This window comes from Phyllobates terribilis, unplaced genomic scaffold, assembly GCF_046119375.1.
Source record: "Phyllobates terribilis strain yellow unplaced genomic scaffold, ASM4611937v1 Scaffold_1__5_contigs__length_1240528914, whole genome shotgun sequence".
NCBI lineage: Eukaryota > Metazoa > Chordata > Amphibia > Anura > Dendrobatidae > Phyllobates > Phyllobates terribilis.
The window spans coordinates 134296460-134317053 of record NW_027362761.1 but is presented as its reverse complement, the minus strand read 5'-3'; the positions used below and the strand labels follow the sequence as shown (position 1 = coordinate 134317053).

General features: G+C 39.5%; 1 protein-coding gene across 10 annotated transcripts in view; it reads left to right on the top strand.

Annotated features, from left to right (window-relative positions):
• The window catches only part of LINGO2 (leucine rich repeat and Ig domain containing 2), a 2408131-nt gene that overhangs the window by 37449 nt on the left and 2350088 nt on the right, over window positions 1–20594 (top strand). The gene's annotated exons all lie outside the window — the stretch shown is intronic.

Genomic DNA, 20594 nt, shown 5'->3' with positions numbered 1-20594 from the left:
CTCAATTTGCAGACATGGTGTTTCGGGCTGTTGGCCCTCGTCAGTGCAAAGTATGAGAACTGATTTGGCTAGATGAGAGGCTCTAGACACACACATATAGACACTGTTACATGCCTTGTCATGCTGTCAGTGAGGTTATTAATCATTGTTTGAGGAAATGTTCTGCCATTCTTCATCATGACAATGCTTGGTTGCATGTTGCTCATGCCTTTGTCAGCAGCTTGCATGTCTCAAGTGTTCTACCCTGGCCTGCAGCATCTTTGGGCTGTCTCCATCACACACATCTGGGACGTCATTGGTGGACAATTGCAAAGGCAGCTGCCAGCAGCTGATCTTAATGATTTGAATGCACAATTTCTTTTAGCCTGGCAGAACTTTCCTTAGACAACCATTAATAAGCTCATTGATAGCATTTATGTAAATGTGTGTGTTGGTGGTGTTTATATTTAAATTAATTCAATGAGTTTTTTGAACATTTTGTTTCCACTTTCTCATTAATTACATATCATTAACAGTTCTTACCACAACTTAATCTTCTTGGTATTGAAATTTCAGTGTTGAGGAGTGTATTATCCAAAATGTATTGGTTTAAAGAATATCTGCTTTTTTGAGCTATAAAGAAAATAACATTTGACATTGTGCATAATTATTTTTATTTTAATATTTTCATATAGTAAGTAGCGTTGATCGAGGATGTATCATTAACCCTTTCCTGGTGAACAGGCTATCTCTGCATGTGTCACAACTGTCTAACGACCCTGACACTTGCAGGCGCGGCGACAATGAATGGAACGCCGAGCACGCCAAAATACTCGGCAAGCACCCGAGCGTGCTCGTCGGAAAGGGTTAATGATACCTACTCTATCAACACTAATAGTAAGCCTAACGAGGATTGTACATCATGTAGCATTAAAGAACAGTTCCTAAGATCCTTCTAATAAATGATTCCTGTAAAATATTATCACATGAAATCCAAGATTGGATATGAAAATCTACTATCCTTTCAACAGCAATTTGTTTTTAAATGGGCAAAATAAAAAGTATTAACCAAATGTAACTGTGTGAACAAGGTCTAAATCCTGCCCACTATTTTAATGACACAACCCACTAGAGCATAAAGATATCAAAGTCAGAATACCACCCTCCTTATAAACCCGTCAGCTAGAGATGTACAGAGATCAGCTAAGAAAGAATAGTTCCAGCTCATACTTTTCCTCTGCAGTAGGATAATAAAGAATTATGATTTTTTGGTCTTTGAAAAAACATACAAGCTATTAAAAAGAATCTAGTTTACACAAGGAAAAATAGTCTCTTACCAATACTTTCTATTAGATAAAATATTGAAAAGTCTTCTTAAAAATAGTTTAATTAAGATAAATTTAGAAAGCAGTATTGAGGTGTCCGTGGGATTTGCTGATATTTATTTGCTAAGACAAACCAAATTGCTGATGTAAAGTGCCTATATTTCTAGAACTAATCAGAGAAACATCCTTTCAAGGTATAACGTTTATTGTGGTATGAAGTTTACTAAGTAAAGGGGTTGGCTGGTCTAAAACTACTCGCTCTATGTGACTGAAACTTGTGAATTCTCTGGTGAGGAAGGGGTGTGACCGCATGTATGCATACAGTGGTGTTCAAAAGTCCTGCACATGCTTGAAGAAAACTGTATTTTTCATACTTCTGCATCCGTAAATGCAGTCAAGTGTCGACTTGACTGTATCTGGCCTCGCTCAATGCAAATGTATTGAGCAAGGTCGGATGCAGTCTAGTTGGAATGTGGCTGAAAGTATGCAAATTGCATACTTGTGGTCACATGACCTTTTAAGGAGAACTCTCCCAACGCGCAGTGCACATAATGTGAGGACTTTCAAGTTTGGAGTTACATAGAGTGATTTAAGACTTGTAGTTTTAGACTTTATAACCCCTTTAACCTATATTAATCCTTGCAGTCAGAGAGTGTGGACCTTCAGCACTACATACAACAGCTGTTATCAGGTTAAGACAATAGAGTATATAAGCTATACACAGTTTTTATCGATAAAAAATGGTGGGCAAACAAGAAAATATGTGACACAAAGATTTCTCATATTTATGTACTTTAAATACTTTAGTTGTCCTAGGAGCTTTACAGTTAACTCACTAACTAAAATCACTTACTCCATAAAGGTAACACCTGCAATTTGTTTTTCAGCACATTTTAATGCAAATTGTAGCTTCTCACATCTGGAACCATCAATAAATTTCTTTCAGTGCCATTTAAAGTGTCTTTGTATGCAAGCCAGTTTTCTTGTTGTTAGGGATTTGGTAAAGTGTCACATATCTTATGTTGCTCTTGTCATTTTGAAGTTTTTCTGCAATTCACCACTCATCCTGCTGAACTTCATAAATATCAATGGCACAGATTGAAAGACAACTGCTTAACAGCATGAACCACAGATGCGACATGTATAGATTTATTATTTCAATCAAATCTGAATTTCCTTTAATATGACTTTCACAAAACAACACTGTTTGCCCAATATTCAAAATAGATGTAAATATTTTTTAAAAGACTAATTTTAGGAGTTTGAACGGGCTTATCCTTGTTAAGTTAGAACATTCAACTTTAGCAAGTTTTACATTTTCAGTATTGTATTTTAAATTAATTTTTCAATGCAGGATGAATTGTTGTTGGTTCAACTCCTTATAGATGTATGGAAAAAGTTATGTATTGGGTACATACAGTACCAGTCAAAAGACTGTACACACCTGTTCAAGTAATGGTTTTCCTTATTGATATTGGAATGTGTAAATTATAGATTCAGACTCAAGGCAGAAAACTATGAAGGGACATATGCAAAAAAAGGAGTAAAGAAACATGTGTGAAGCAAACCTGAATATGTGTTGAACTAAAGAATCCTCGGAGTAATCCCCTTTTACATAGATGACAGCTTTACACACTCTTGGAATTGTTTCAAGCAGCAACATCAGTACAAGGCTGCATGTAACTTGTGCCATTGTGAGCATATATATACATAAATATACTGTATATGTATATATATGTAAATATATATATATGTATATATATATATATATATACATATATATATACACATATATTTATATTGTAAAGTGGCTACCGGACACATAGTTTATGGGAGGTATGTATCACAGAGGTCTTTGTCCTCTATGATGTAAAGCTGTAGTAATGCTCTAGTGCACATAGTACTAAGAGGCTTGTTTGATACATCTGGGACAGGTTTATAGGCAACCTGAGAGATGGGCCTGTCTGGCTGCTCACATACTTCACCCCTGGGTGTGGTTTACATGATAAAATGGAGTCTGTTTGCTTGACACATGGCCTGTGTGTATGAGGTAAGAAGATTTCCTCTGTGATGGCTCCAGACTGAGCCTGGTTTGTATTATTATAAGGGGGTATAACTGCCTCTTGCCTGATTCTACACTCCTCCCATTAACCAGCAGGTGTTGCATAAACAGCTCTGATTGCCCTTTAAATGTAGGTGTTTTTAGCCCAGAAGAAGACATGTTTGTCCGGTTAGTTGTAGGCTTGTAGCCCAAAAGTGGCATGTAAGGCAGAGTAGTTACCCATCAGGGGGAGGTTACCTTGCCGTGTTTGAGGGGCACACATGAATTGGCTGATTTATGCGCTAAAAACCTTCATTCTTTGTAAGTACAGCATCTGAAACAACAGATACTGGAAGTCTGTGCTAGCATTTCTTCTGCGGTGTTGCTATCAGTGTGTCAAGAGTGGGAGAGGAGGGTTGCATTGACAATCCAACACAATGGGCAGCACTTTGAACATATTTTATAAGTGGTCATAAACTTGTAAAAAACTCATGAAAGAATAAAGTTACTTTAAAATCAAGCACACCATTGTTTTTCTTATGAAATTCTCAATAAGTTTGATGTGTCACATGACCCTCTTCCCATGGAAAAAAATATAGTTGGATTCAAAATGGCCGACTTCAAAATGGACACCATGGTCACCACCCATCTGGAAAAATTTTCCCCCTCCCATATACTAATGTGCCACAAACAAGAAGTTGATATCATCAACCATTCCCATTTAATTTAGGTGTATCCATATAAATGGCCCACCCTGTATATACTTCATTTACTTACACCATTCCTTTATGCATGCCTACCTGCATTGTACCTTTCCTTGGGGCCTCTAACTGCCTTGCCCATTATTCCTTTTCTCTGGTTCTTAGTGTTTTATGGATTCCTTGAACTACTTTTTATGTTTTTAGCCATTTTCCATTTTGAGACATAAATATGGGCATAAAAGAAGCCCAAAAACACCAAGGGTATCTTAACCAAAATTGATCTTTATTTGTTAGATGAATAAAATTAACAACATTAAAAATAAATGCTGCTTTTTAACTGCAGAGATATATCATATGTCATTACACCAGCCAGATAAACAGATCACAATAGTATTATAAGTACCTAACAGGATTATAAAGCATCCCCTTGCAATACAGCTAACTTGATGAATACCTTGCATTGAACAGGTCAAGTCTATATACCATGTAGCAATGTGATAGTGACCAGATTAAAGTATAAAGGGACTGTGCAGGTATAAAATATCTATAAAGTTAAAGATATGGTAGGTGAGGCACTCACATGTAAAACAGCTGGTTTAGATGATTTTCTCTCCACCCCTCATTAACATGTGTATCAATCCTGTGATTTCCCCAACTCCACAACTCTTCCCTCTAAGTATTGCAATTTCAGTAGTGTTGAGGCGCGTATATACAGTTAGGTCCATATATATTTGGACAGAGACAACATTTTTCTAATATTGGTTCTAGACATTACCACAATGAATTTTAAACAAAACAATTCAGATGCAGTTGAAGTTCAGACTTTCAGCTTTCATTTGAGGGTATCCACATTAAAATGGGTTGAAGGGTTTAGGAGTTTCAGCTTCTAACCATGTGCCACCCTGTTTGTAAACGGACCAAAAGTAATTGGACAGATTAAATAATTGTAATAAAATGTTCATTTCTAGTACTTGGTTGAAAACCCTTTCTTGGCAATGACTGCCTGAATTCTTGAACTCAAGGACATCACCAGACACTGTGTTTCCGGCCTTTTTGATGCTCTGCCAGGCCTTCACTGCGGTGGTTTTCAGTTGCTGTTTGTTTGTGGGCCTTTCTGTCTGAAGTTTAGTCTTTAACAAGTAAAATGCATGCTCAATTGGGTTGAGATCAGGTGACTGACTTGGCCATTCAAGAATATTCCACTTCTTTGCTTTAATAAACTCCTGGGTTGCTTTGGCTTTATGTTTTGGGTCATTGTCCATCTGTAGTATGAAACGACGACCAATCAGTTTGGCTGCATTTGGCTGGATCTGAGCACACAGTATGGCTCTGAATACATCAGAATTCATTCAGCTGCTTCTGTCCTGTGTCACATCATCAATAAACACTAGTGACCCAGTGGCACTGGCAGCCAGGCATGCCCAAGCCATCACACTGCCTCCGCCGTGTTTTACAGATGATGTGGTATGCTTTGGATCATGAGCTGTACCACGCCTTCACCATACTTTTATCTTTCCATCATTCTGGTAGAGGTTGATCTTGGTTTCATCTGTCCAAAGAATGTTCTTCCAGAACTGTGCTGGCTTTTTTAGATGTTTTTTAGCAAAGTCCAGTCTAGCCTTTTTATTCTTGATTCTTATGAGTGGCTTGCACCGTGCAGTGAACCATCTGTATTTACTTTCATGCAGTCTTCTCTTTATGGTAGATTTGGATATTGATACGCCTACCTCCTGGAGAGTGTTGTTCACTTGGTTGGCTGTTGTGAAGGGGTTTCTCTTCACCATGGAGATTATTCTGTGATCATCCACCACTGTTGTCTTCCGTGGGCGCCCAGGTCTTTTTGCAATGATGAGTTCACCAGTGCTTTCTTTCTTTCTCAGGATGTACCAAACTGTAGATTTGGTTCTCCTAATATTATAGCAATTTCTCGGATGGGTTTTTTCTGTTTTTGCAGCTTAAGGATGGCTTGTTTCACCTGCATGGAGAGCTCCTTTGACCGCATGTTTACTTCACACCAAAACCTTCCAAATGCAAGCACAACAGCTCAAATCAACTCCAGGCCTTTTATCTGCTTAATTGAGAATGACATAACGAAGGGATTGGCCACACCTGTCCATGAAATAGTCTTGTAGTCAATTGTCCAATTACTTTTGGTCCTTTTAAAAACAGGGTGGCACATATTAAGGAGCTGAAACTCCTAAACCCTTCATCCAATTTTAATGTGGATACCCTCAAATGAAAGCTGAAATTCTGAACTTCAACTGCATCTGAATTGTTTTGTTTAAAATTCCTTGTGGTAATGTCTAGAACAAAAATTAGAAAAAAATTGTCTCTGTCCAAATATATATGGACCTAACTGTAGACACAGCTTCTGACTCCTAAATTAATCCTGCCTAATCATTTCTAAAGAAAAGAGTCTACGACATATTCTGTACATGTTCATTAACATATATATATATATATATATATATATATATATAACATTATTCCATACCTACATATACCTATCTATTGAAGACCCCCCCCTTATTTTTACAGTTTAATTTAAAATTCTAGTATACTTTGCACAATGTTTAAAAAATGTTGAACTTTATACTTATGGCTTAACATTTGCAACATTCAGCACTATCATTGCAAGAAAGGATTTATAAAATGTACTTTACATGAATTGATATAAAAGATATGAAGAAAGTATAGTATTTAATACAGTCCAGAAAAAAAAACACTATTTTTGTAGTTAACACATACTTATATGAGTTCCTCCACTCTCAGCAAAGTGGACCCCAAACACTGGAAGACAAGTAAAATAATAAAGCCAGCTGATACTCCCAAGCTCCCACTACTACTCTAGCTCTCATTGACAGATGATATTGTGGCATCACCACCTCACCCAATTACTAAGCCTATTAGCCAGTATAGACGGTATGAGTGCTGAACTTAGTATTTGCTGTAACAATAATGCACCCTGCCAATGTGACATCATCAGAGCAGCAGTGGAGAGTTGGCGCTGGGGTGGGGAAGGTTGAGTACCAACTGTTTTTTTTATTTTATATGCCTGCCAGCATTTAGCGTCTACTTTACTGAAAGTGGAATAAAGGAACCATTAGAAAAGATAAAGACAAAACCCTAATACTTATCACAGACTATGTAAGATTATGATGTACTAAATAAAAACATGCTTGTAACATCATTTTAGTATGGGGTAAAGAATGTTGCATTAGATTTTCCTGTTAATATGTTTCCTTCACTGAATGCTTGCTTTCAGTATTTACAATTATAGTATACGATTCTGAAGACGTTTAAAAACATTGGACATGGCAATTATGTTGAGCTTTTTAATTAGGCATTTATGAAATTATTCGGAAGGAGTGCTATATATTTAACAAATTAACATTTTTTTCTAATAGAGCAGACTTTTCAAGCAGAATGTTGCTAACAGTAAGAAAAACAACTAAAGCTGCATGAGCATATTAGATATCCTTATATATTTATTAAAATAATATATATGACAAAACAGGCTAAGTAGATCATTACTAGGGTACAGGTTAGGATGCTCTCTTCCACATCAAGATCTTTTGCATTTCAAATAGAAAACCAAATTGTACAAGTTTACCAATAATCCGTTAATGGCCAGGCCTGAAAGGGGTTTTCATGACATTTTTTTTTTCTTTTTTAGATTATTTGCATTCAGCAGCCATAATTTTTTTTATATTTCTTCACTTATGTAGCTATAAGACAAGTTGTTTTATGAGGGAGAAGTAGCATTTTTTTCCCATCATTAAAAGGTAACTGTATTTTCAAGTAACTTTTCAGAATAAGCTGTCCTGTGCATGTGCTTAAATAATAACATTATCTATGATCTTCCATTCAGCATTTTCACCAGTTTCCCCACTGCAGGTTTCATTCCTTAATTTTCAATTGACTGAGCTGATGGGAGGAGACTAGCCGCTATAATGTCTCCCTTACTCTTGACAAAAGATAAAGAAATATTATTGTTTTTCATTCCTTAGCTAACACGCATACAGAAACAGAAACCAAAAGTCGTAAATTATACAGCAATACTGAGCAGTGCAGATGTGAATCCAGCTCTAGAGTGATGTAAAACAATTTGTTAGAAAGTTTACCATGATCTTTCTGTGTTAATATCTGCTCGTACTGTCTCCCTTTGCCTGTTTTACTACTCTTTGCCTCACTGTTCCTTTCCTCTCCTTTCCAAGAGGTGTAAGCTGACATCTCAGTGCTGCCAGTCCACCTTATCTAGAACAAGACAGATATGAGCTAATTTTTCAGAGTTAAGGAGGCAAGGAGAGGGAAAGAAGTGCCTCATAAGTGGAGAAATAAGCAGAATTCTCAGATAAGATATATTAAAAAAGTTTATTTGATTCACCTGTACTATTGATTTATGAAGTTTTTTTAAACTGTAATTCCCATTAAAGTTACTGTATAATTTAATGACATTTTTTGCAATTTAACTATATAAAAAGCAAGTTTGAATTTGTTGTCTGTATTTTTATTTTGTTTTAATGTCACAGTAATGAACCGGCTATTGTAATTCTTCAATATATTCTCGTAATGTTGATAGAGTACCTGATACGAGTAGCTATTTTCTTTTCATTTTTAAGTAAGTAAGACAAAACATTTTTTGTGCATTTTTTCAGATTTTCCACTGTATATAAGGCACTGAAATATAAATCATTGGCAGGGCTGGTCTGGATCTGCAAAGATAAAATGATTATATTAGATTATATCCGCTCTGCTCGCGGCTATTAGATGCAGATGATGGCTTAATAATTCAGCCATCATCTGCCAGGAAAGATGCTTAGCTTGCAAGCCCACATCAAAGTGAGGGACCCGACTTATGATTAGAGATGAGCGGTGTTCGACTAGAACTGTTCGCCAATCTCAAATTCGAGCTGTTTTGGGCGGTGTTCGAGTTGTTCGACGAACCCGAACGATTTGCAAAAAATTCGGCTGTTCGAGGTTATGTTCGATAACTGTTCGTGCACCAAAAGCTTGTCCTGCATGTCTGGCGCTATTTAGAGCACCAATCATGCAGGGATTGTCCAAATCGATGGGAACAGTGCCAACAGTGAAACATGAAAAGCCGGCAATTCAGCAGCGGCATACACCGGTACCCGACAATTTAGAACCGAAAGAATAGAGCTTCACACATAGATTAGATAGATAGAAACATGTCAGTCACACATATAAGAAGCACAGTGACAGTGTTGCTTACTGTACTTGTCATTTAGTGTAAAGGATTTATCAAAAAAAATAGTAGTGTTTTCATGCACTGTCTCTTTAAAAAAGCCGGCTGGCAATTCAGCATCTGTACCCGACAATTTAGAATAGAAGGAATAGAGAATCACACATAGATTAGATAGATAGAAACATGTCAGCCACATATATACGAAGTACAGTGACAGTGTTGCTTACTGTACTTGTCATTTAGTGTAAAGGATTTATTTAAAAATATAATAGTGTTTTCATGCACCGTCTCTTTAAAAAAGCCGGCTGGCAATTCAGCAGCGGTACCCGACAATTTAGAATAGAAGGAATAGAGCTTCACACATAGATTAGATAGATAGAAACATGTCAGTCACATATATATGAAGTACAGTGACAGTGTTGCTTACTGTACTTGTCATTTACTGCAAAGGATTTATTAAAAAAAATAATAGTGTTTTCATGCACCGTCTCTGTATAAAAGCCGGCCGGCAATTTAGCATCTGTACCCGACAATTTATAACAGAAAGAATAGAGAATCACACATAGATTAGGTAGATAGAAACATGTCAGTCACATATATATGAAGTACTGTGACAGTGTTGCTTACTGTACTTGTCATTTACTGCAAAGGATTTATTAAAAAAAATAATAGTGTTTTCATGCACCGTCTCTTTAAAAAAGTCGGCCGGCAATTCAGCATCTGTACCCGACAATTTATAACAGACAGAATAGAGCTTCACACATAGATTAGATAGATAGAAACATGTCAGTCACATATATAATAAGTACAGTGACAGTGTTGGTTACTGTACTTGTCATTTAGTATTAAAATAAAGGATTTATTATTAAAAAAAATTGGCGTGGGGTTCCCCGTAATTTTAGTCTCTAGCGGAGGTTAAGCAGACAGCTGGGGCAGATGTTTGAAGCCTGGGAAGGGGGTAATACCCACGGAGCTTCCCAGGCTACTAATATCAGCCCCCAGCTGAATACCTAGCCTTTACTAGCTATTAAAATGGAGGACCCCCCCAAAAAAATGACGTGGGGTCCCCCCTAATTTAATAGCTAGCAAAGGCTAGGCAGACAGCTGGGGGCTGATATTAATAGCCCAGGAAGGGAGCCATGAATATTGGCCCCCTCCCAGGCTAGAAACACCAGCCGTCAGCCGCCCCAGAAATGGCGCATCCATAGGATGCGCCAATTCTGGCACTTAGCCTCGCTCTTCCACGCTGCCCTGGTGCGGTGGCAGGGGGTAATAGGGTTGGGGTTGATGTCAGCTTATAATGCCAGCTGACATCAAGCCCAGGTTTGTAATGGAGAGGCGTCTATAAGACACCCCCATTACTAACCCCATAGTCAAAGTTAAAAGAAAACACAAACACCCAGAATAAAGTCCTTTAATTGAAATAAAGACACATTCCTTTATTGTTCTAAATTAAACCAAACTTACCGTCACGCCCATTCCAGCTGAAGCCAACGATCTCCTGCAATAAAAGAAAAATAATAAAGCAACCTCATCCTTACCTTTCCATGGTTCCCACGACAGCTTCAGCTCTGCTACATCGAGATAACAGGCTGGACCGCAGCAGAACGCTGCCATCCAGCCCGTCATCCCGCAGACACTGAGAAGCGCAGGCATGCTTGCGCTCTGCAGTGTCTGGCTGTGATGGCATAAAGATGAGACGAGTTCATGTCCAATGAACTCGGCGCACCTCATGCACGTCACTGACAGCGTGGGAGAATTCTCCTGCACTCAGCACTTCAGCGTGAGAATTCTCCCACGCTGTCAGTGACGTGCATGAGGTCAGCTGAGTTCATTGGACATGAATGAGCTCACCTCATGCACGTCACTGACAGCGTGGGAGAATTCTCACGCTGTAGCGCTGAGTGCAGGAGAATTTTCCCACGCTGTCAGTGACGTGCATGAGGTGAGCTGAGATCATTGGACATGAATGAGCTCACCTCATGCACGTCACTGACAGCGTGGGAAAATTCTCCTGCACTCAGCGCTTCAACGTGAGAATTTTCCCACGCTGTCAGTGACGTGCATGAGGTGAGCTCATTCATGTCCAATGAACTCAGCTGACCTCATGTACGTCACTGACAGTGTGGGAGAATTTTCACGCTGAAGTGCTGAGTGCAGGAGAATTCTCCCACGCTGTCAGTGACGTGCATGAGGTGCGCCGAGTTCATTGGACATGACCTCGGCTCATCTGGATGCCGTCACAGCGAGACACTGAGGAGCGCAAGCATGCCTGCACTTCTGAGTGTCCGCGGGATGACAGGCTGGATGGCAGCTTTTTGCTGCGGTCCAGCCTGTCATCTCGATGTAGCAGAGCTGAAGCTGTCGTGGGAACCATGGAAAGGTAAGGATGAGGTTGCTTAATTATTTTACTTTTATTGCAGAAGACATTGGCTTCAGCTGGAATGGGCGTGACGGTAAGTATGGTTTAATTTAGAACAATAAAAAATTGTGTGTTTATTTCAATTAAAGGACTTTATTCTGGGTGTTGTGTTTTTTTAAATACTTTACTAGAAATTCATGGTGGTCATGTCTAATATTGGCGTGATCCCATGAATTTCGGGCTTAGGGCCAGCTGATAATGCCAAGCTGGCCTTAACCCCTTTATTACCCAGTGAGCCACCGCACCAGGGCCCTGGATGAGTTGCGTACAGCGCCAGAAGATGGCGCTTCTATGAACGCGCCATTTTCTGGGGCGGCTGCGGACTGCAATTTGCAGCGGGTGGGGCCCAGAAAGCTTGGGCCTCCCTGCGCTGCGGATTCCAGCTCCCAGCTGCCTAGTTGTACCTGGCTGGGCACAAAAATAGGGCGAAGCCCCACGCATTTTTTTTTTAAATTATTTCATGAAATTCATGGAATAATTAAGAAAAAAAGGGCTTCCCTATATTGTTGTGTCCAACCAGGTACAAATAGGCAGCTGGTGGTTGGGGGCAGCCCGTCCCTGCCTGCTGTACCTGGCTGGACACAAATATAGTGCGAAGCCCCACGTCAATTTTTTTTTAATTATTTCATGAAATAATTTTTTTAAAAAAGGGCTTCCCTATATTGTTGTGTCTGGCCAGGTACAAATAGGCAGCTGGTGGTTGGGGGCAGCCTGTTCCTGCCTGCTGTACCTGACTGGACACAAATATAGGGCGAAGCCCCACGTCAATTTTTTTAAAATTATTTCAGGAAATTCATGCCGTCACAGTCAGACACTGAGGAGCGCAAGCATGCCTGCGCTTCTCAGTGTCCGCGGGATGACAGGCTGGATGGCAGCGTTCTGCTGCGGTCCAGCCTGTCATTTCGATGTAGCAGAGCTGAAGCTGTCCTGGGAACCATGGAAAGGTAAGGATGAGGTTGCTTTATTATTTTTCTTTTATTGCAGGAGATCGTTGGCTTCAGCTTGAATGGGCGTGACCGTAAGTATGGTTTAATTTAGAACATTAAAGAATTGTGTCTTTATTTCAATTAAAGGACTTTATTCTGGGTGTTTTTGTTTTTTTTTTAACTTTGACTATGGGGTTAGTAATGGGGGTGTCTTATAGACGCCTCTCCATTACTAACCTGGGCTTGATGTCAGCTGGCATTATAAGCTGACATCAACCCCAACCCTATTACCCCCTGCCACCGCACCAGGGCAGCGTGGAAGAGCGAGGCTAAGTGCCAGAATTGGCGCATCCTAAGGATGCGCCATTTCTGGGGCGGCTGACGGCTGGTGTTTCTAGCCTGGGAGGGGGCCAATATTCATGGCTCCCTTCCTGGGCTATTAATATCAGCCCCCAGCTGTCTGCCTAGCCTTTGCTAGCTATTAAATTAGGGGGGACCCCACGTCATTTTTTTTGGGGGGGTCCTCCATTTTAATAGCTAGTAAAGGCTAGGTATTCAGCTGGGGGCTGATATTAGTAGCCTGGGAAGCTCCGTGGGTATTACCCCCTTCCCAGGCTTCAAACATCTGCCCCAGCTGTCTGCTTAACCTCCGCTAGAGACTAAAATTACTGGGAACCCCACGCCAATTTTTTTTAATAATAAATCCTTTATTTTAATACTAAATGACAAGTACAGTAACCAACACTGTCACTGTACTTATTATATATGTGACTGACATGTTTCTATCTATCTAATCTATGTGTGAAGCTCTATTCTGTCTGTTATAAATTGTCGGGTACAGATGCTGAATTGCCGGCCGGCTTTTTTAAAGAGACGGTGCATGAAAACACTATTATTTTTTTTAATAAATCCTTTGCAGTAAATGACAAGTACAGTAAGCAACACTGTCACAGTACTTCATATATATGTGACTGACATGTTTCTATCTATCTAATCTATGTGTGAAGCTCTATTCTTTCTGTTATAAATTGTCGGGTACCGCTGCTGAATTGCCGGCCGGCTTTTTTAAAGAGACGGTGCACGAAAACACTATTATATTTTTTAATAAATCCTTTACACTAAATGACAAGTACAGTAAGCAACACTGTCACTGTGCTTCTTATATGTGTGACTGACATGTTTCTATCTATCTAATCTATGTGTGATGCTCTATTCCTTCATGTCTGAATTGTCGGGTACCGGTGTATGCCGCTGCTGAATTGCCGGCCGGCTTTTTTAAAGAAAGCGTCTTCTGAGCAGTTTGTCAGCTTTTGGACACCTTTGAAGGTGTTTTCTATGTGTTTCTATGTGTTTTTGTTTGCCTGCCTTTGGTTTTAACGGTGTTCGACGGTGTTCTAAGGTGTTCGACGAACAGTTCGACGAACAGCTCCTCGAACATCCTGGTGTTCGACGAACCGAACCGAACCCGAACACTACGGGGGTGGCTCAACACTACTTATGATATACGTAACAGATTGCCATATGTAAGGAAGGGGTTAAATTATATTGTTATAAAAAGCTATGGCAGAATTTTTCAGTACCTGATAAAAGTTGGGTTCAAGTTCAAATGTTTTTTCAGGATGATGTTCTCCATATTAAGTTGTAATGTGTTGAGCACCTACATATGTCATTAGTAATACTATATTGCTGGAAGCTTTATATGTCACGTCATATGCTAGCATTAATTTGGTGAACTGTTTTTGTTTTTTAAAAGGACTCTGTCAGCACAGAATGACTGTTTAAACAAAGTCCTGCTGCTCGATGCTTCACGGCAGGGACAATCAGGCACAATCATTTACATACACTTTCTCACTTGCTTGTTTTCTCTCAATCTCCACTCCCCTTCTTCTTTGATTGACAGCTCTGGCTTCATAGAGCCAGAAAAGGGTGAAGATATTTGGAAACCAAGCAGGTGGGAGATTGTAGTTAAATGTTTGGCCACGCCATGATGCACCAAGCACCTGTACTTGGTTTGACCAGTCATTCTGTGCTGACAGAGTCTCTTTAAATAACCACAATTTTGGTGCATGTACTGTTACTGCGTAAAAAAAAAAAAAAGTTAATATTCAGATATGCATATAGGTTGTAGCCCTCAGTGTATGGTGATAAGGAGACCTCAGGCACCATGTGATTAGGAATATAGCATATACACTGTCCTGGTTAATTTGGCCACAATCATGCAAAGGCCCCCAGTGATTCACATGACAGAGCTATTAAAAGTAGTCATTTTCCATCCTTAAGCAGTATTGGTGTTACATAAACTCATAAGCAGCATACAGAGTAAATCCAAAGTTTGGCTATATTGTTACCCATAGATACAGTAATACTGCATCAGCAATAAATGTTTGTATGTATGTTACATCACTAATGGTCAAATTGTATATTATAAAATAATGACACCCCAAAAATATGAAATAATGCTGGCTGAAATACTTTAATACATATCTTTATTTCAGCTTGTATTACATTATAGAGGAGAAATTCATTTCATTGACAAAACAAAGCTAACTTGACCTACACTCACTCTCTGAATCCCTACTCCCTCTTACAGACATCAGTTCCTTACATGACACAGATGTTGCTGCCACTTTATATAACACTAAAACAACTGCAGCTCTCAATTCGGGCGCTCCACTCACACATACCAAAGCTTGCACAATCAACAGGAAACCCTGGCACACCTGCCTAACCAAAGAACTGTGACGGGCCTCCAGGGTTGCTGAGTGTAGATGGAAAAGGTCTCACTCCAATGAGCACTTCATTGCATTCAAATAGTCCCTCACTACCTTCAAGTCCACACTCACTGCAGTAAAACAAACCTACATCTCATCTCTCATATCCTCCCTGTCTCATCACCCTAAGAAGTTATTTAACACTTTAAATTCTCTCCTCCACCCCCCAGCACCTCCTCTCTCTCCTTTCATCTCAGTTGAAGACTTTTCCTCATTAGTAATGCAGAAGATTGACACCATCATACAAATCTTTTGCCTAAAGTCCCCCCAGTCCTTCCTTATATCTATTCAATCTTCCTCCAAAACCAGCTTCTCCACCATTACAGAAGATCAACTTACCTCTTTACTCTCCAAATCACACATCACCACCTGTGAACTTGACTCAATCCCATCCCACCTCATACCCAGCCTTACCACTATCTTCATCCCAACCCTAACCCACCTCTTCAACCTGTCACTAATAGCTGGTGTCTTCCCCTCATGCTTCAAACATGCCTTGATTACACCCATTCTCAAAAAGCCCTCCCTTGGCCCATCCTCCCTGACAAGCTACCACCCCATATCACTTTTCCCCTGTGCCTCAAAACTACTGGAACAGTATGTCCACTTTGAACTGTCCTCCCACCTCTCCTCCTGCTCTCTCTTTGACCTCCTCCAATCTGGCTTCCGGCAGCACCATTCTACTGAAACGTCCCTTACTAAAGTCACCAATGACCTACTAACTGCCAAATCCAAGCGACACTATTCTGTCCTCCTCCTCCTAGACCTGTCATCTGCCTTTGACGCAGTTGACCATTCCCTCTTACTACAGACTCTCTTATCTCTCGGCATCACATACTTGGCCCTAACTTGAATCTCTTCATGCCTAACAGACAGGACATTCAGTGTCTCCCACTCACACACCACCTCCTCATCTCCCCCCTTATCTGTCGGTGTCCCCCAAGGTTCAGTTCTAGGACCCCTGCTCTTCTTCATCTACACCTTTGGCCTGGGATAGCTCATAGAGTCTCATAGCTTTCAGTATCACCTCTATGCTGATGACACACAGATCTAGCTCTCTGCACCCGATATCTCCTCCCTACTAACCAAAATCCCACAATGTCTGTCAGCTATCTCATCCTTCTTAACTGCCAGATTTCTAAAACTTAACATGGATAAAACAGAATTCATCATCTTTCCACCTTCCCTTTCATCCCCCCCATCTGACCTATCTATCTACATCAATGGCTGTTCACTCTCCCCAGTCCTGCAAGCTCGCTGCCTTGGGGTAACCCTGGACTCTGATCTCTCCTTCAAACCACATATCCAAGTCCTTTTTACTTCCTGCCGACTCCAACTCAAAAATATTTCCCGGATCCGCACATTCCTCAACCACGAATCTGCAAAAACACTAGTCTATGTCCTCATCATCTGCCAACCTTGACTACTACAACCTCCTGCTCTGTGGCCTCCCTTCCAACACTCTCGCACCCCTCCAATCTATCATAAACTGTGCTGGCTGATTAATCCACCTGTCACCCTGCTATTCCCCGGCTTCTCCCCTTTGTCAATGCTTGCCCTGGCTCCCTGTTGCCCAGAGACTCCAGTTGAAAAGCCTAACTTTGGCATACCAAGCCATCAAGAACCTGTCGCCTCTATACATCTGTGACCTAGTCTCCCTGTACTTACCTGAGCGCAACCTCTGATCCTCACAAGATCTCCTGCTCTACTCCCCTCTTATCTTCTCTTCCCACAATCGCATACAAGATTTCTCTCATGCATCCCCCCTACTCTGAAACTCTCTACCCCAACATATCAGACTCTCACCTACCGTGGAAGCTTTCAAAAGGAACCTGAAGACCCACCTCTTCCAACAAGCCTACAACCTGCAGTGACCATCGCTCCACCATACCACTGCATGACTAGCTCTACCCCCACCTACTGTATCCTCACCCATCCCTTGTAGACTGTTAGCCCTCGCAGGCAGGGTCCTTGCTCCTCCTGTACCACGTTTTGTTAAAGATTATTGCAATTGGTTTTGCTATGTATACCCCCTTTTTCACATGTAAAGTGCCATGTAATAAATGGCGCTATAATAATAAATAATAATAATAATAACTTTCACAAATGAATTCATCACTTTGTGTAGTGTTCTATGATATAGTTTGATTATTAAATTTACTCATCATGGAAACTTGATAAACATGGACAGCGACCCAGATAGCCCCAGATATTAACTCTGTCTTACCTATAAAAATATGTGTTTATTTTACTTGTGATTATAGTTCTCATTCACTAATTTCCTATTATGCAATATTACAACTGCAGGTAAAATTCAGCCATAAATGGCAAGCATAAGTAGTTGTTATTCCACTTTGGTCTTCAACTTATTTCTTCTGGTTTGTTCATTGTTTTAATTTTAGAAAATATCAGAAAAAAATCAAATTTGCCTGTTAGCACTGATTTTACCAAGAAATTCTATTTGCACAAAAGTTATTCTCCACTAATGTCCGGTATCATGCACTCAGGTCTCCCATAACCTAACCCAAAGCATGATAAATGCAAGATATACAAATGTAAAAAAACCTCATACTCACCTGACCACTCTCTGTTCCTGCTTTGTGGTTTACTTGAGGCAGGCTATTCCGGGCACTAACAGTCTTCAGAGTTAATTAAGCATGTGCAGTGACCTTCAGAACCTGCATTCAAAAGTCACGGCTTAGTATTCACTCTAAGATGGGAAATACAGCCACAAGAAGGTCCCGGAGTATGCTCAGTGAACTTCGGGGTATACTTGCAGCCAGAATATCTGTATTAGAGTGAACACCAGGCTGGGGATGTAATGCAATGGAGGCATGGAGAACCGAGACAGGGAGAAATGGGCTGGCAGGAAAGGTAAGTGGCCAACAAAATGTTAAGAAGAAAATAAAAACATAGTCATCTTACTGCTCACCTTTCCGGTAGCCCTTTGTCACATCATATATTTGGCCTTAAGTTTACTTTCGGTTCTAAGTAAGCCTTCGGAGCATGCACATTGAACTCCGCGGCTTGCTAATGGCTGAAATCCCTGGCCTAGAGTGAATATCAAGCCATAGATGCAACGTGAAAGGGGCGCAAAGGACCGGAAAGCGGACAAAGAGCAGCGGAGGTGGCCCAAGAGGTTACTCTGTTTTTTTTCTTCTTTTTATCCTTTGGCTGGTCCTCTACTGTTCCTCAAGCAGCATCTGGTTGCCATTTTACTGATATCATGCAGAGTTAATTACGCTCATCTCTATTTAATTTCTTTATCGAAAAATATCTAGGATTGAATACATTTATCTCAAAGGAAATGTATCAGCTATATTATTTTTTTAAAAAATTAAAACCAGATAGTAAATTTTTTTTAGAATCTAATTTTATTTTGATATTGTCTTCTTAATTCTACACTCTGTAAACAGCTTTGGGGTCAGCCATCTTGCCTGAGCTTTCATCCTGAGCAACATCTAGAGATATGCTTTACCACTACAATTAGACATAAGGCAGAATATACTAAATATGTTCATTAACTTTCTTGGGAGAATATTGTAAGCAAATGCTTTGCTCTGCACAGAAATCATTAAACAGGAAGGAAATTATGAATGTTGAATGAAACATATGCAATGTGTATATAGATAATACTTTTTATTGTGATTCTGTCTCTGATGATGATGAGATACCTGATGAAAAGTGTTCTCTACAAAAAAGTGCTTGTTATGAGAACTATTGGTCATTTAGAGAATTTTTTATATAAATATTTACCTGGAAATTAAAAAAAAATAAATCAGTTTAACATAAAAACTTGATGTAAATAATACGTAATTTTTTGATTGCACATTCCTTTTAATCTTCTGCATTTTGTGTCTGGATTGTGTTTGATAATGAATTTGTGTTCTTTTTTTTACTAAAGTGAATTGTTATGCCTTGGTAATATTTAATCGGTTGCTCTCACCTTTTATCCTGGATTTTGGCCAACTCAATATGTAAAAATGTCAGAATCAGCAGAATAATATCCATAGAGTATTTGTTTGAGAATTTGTTGAGTCTTCTGAATGGTGTGTTACTTGGATGTAAATTAGAATTTAGATGTGACTATGTACATCTCAAAATACACATTGCATTGCAAAATTTCAAAGACGTAATCTCAGTGAGGTAGCGTAACACAACTCATTTTTCAAATCCTGTGCTGTCAAAAAGCTAAGGAATCGTCAATTATTTAGTTGTTGTAAAGTTTAATAACAATTACCAACTAATTCAATTATAGTGTAGTCAATTATAGTATTAACTAGAGATTAGAAATTTGTTCACCTCAAATTTTACAATTCAATTTGCTGATTTGTAAAAAGCCAGGAAAAGGATGAAAATATAAAAATACTCATCTCAACTCTCACTTTTCCCATCACCCCAGTCTGGTTCTCCACACAGCTCGTTATTGTCCCTTTTTTACTTTGGCAAATCACACATAACATTCTATTTGGCTAAAAATAGAAAGAATTTGGCATTTGAATCGGGTTGGTGGTGAAATCAGATGAAAAATGTATTATGTGGTCCAAACTGGCAGCTAGAAGAAGCGATTCTGGACCCACCTCTCCGATTAGTCTACAGTGCAGCACGGTCCCAGGTAGCTATAAAACTATGTTTTTCTCTGAAATGTCTCAGCATTTAAAAATTAAACATATATGGATGGAGTTCTGCAGCCACTGTCTGTTACATGCTGCTCATGGATCCCACCATTAACTTAACACTCAACTCCTCCTTTACTGAAATTAACTTTTTGGACACCATCATTAAGCTACAGAACAATTAAATAATGCCATCTTTGAACTGAAAGCCACTTGACCATCCGACATACCTTAAATTGGATAGTTTTTTTATCCAAAATACATAGTTTTGATCCAAAACTATTATCCACACTCAAGCCATCAGATACAATCAGATATGTTCCAACCCTACAGATAGAGACAGACACCTCGATGGCCTCAGAAAGACCTATATGAATCAGGGCTTCCATCCAAGAACAATTGAAAACCAGATTGCCACGAGAATATTAAGGAATCATCTCCTATATTACAATAATAGTCACCTGCAATCCAAGTCTGGAGGTGCTAAGGTAGGGGTGGTCAACTTTTTTTCTGTCAAAGGCTATTTGGATATTTTATTTATACCATCATCTGGGAACCGTACAAAATTATCAACTTGAAAATTACCCTGCTACATTTGATCAAA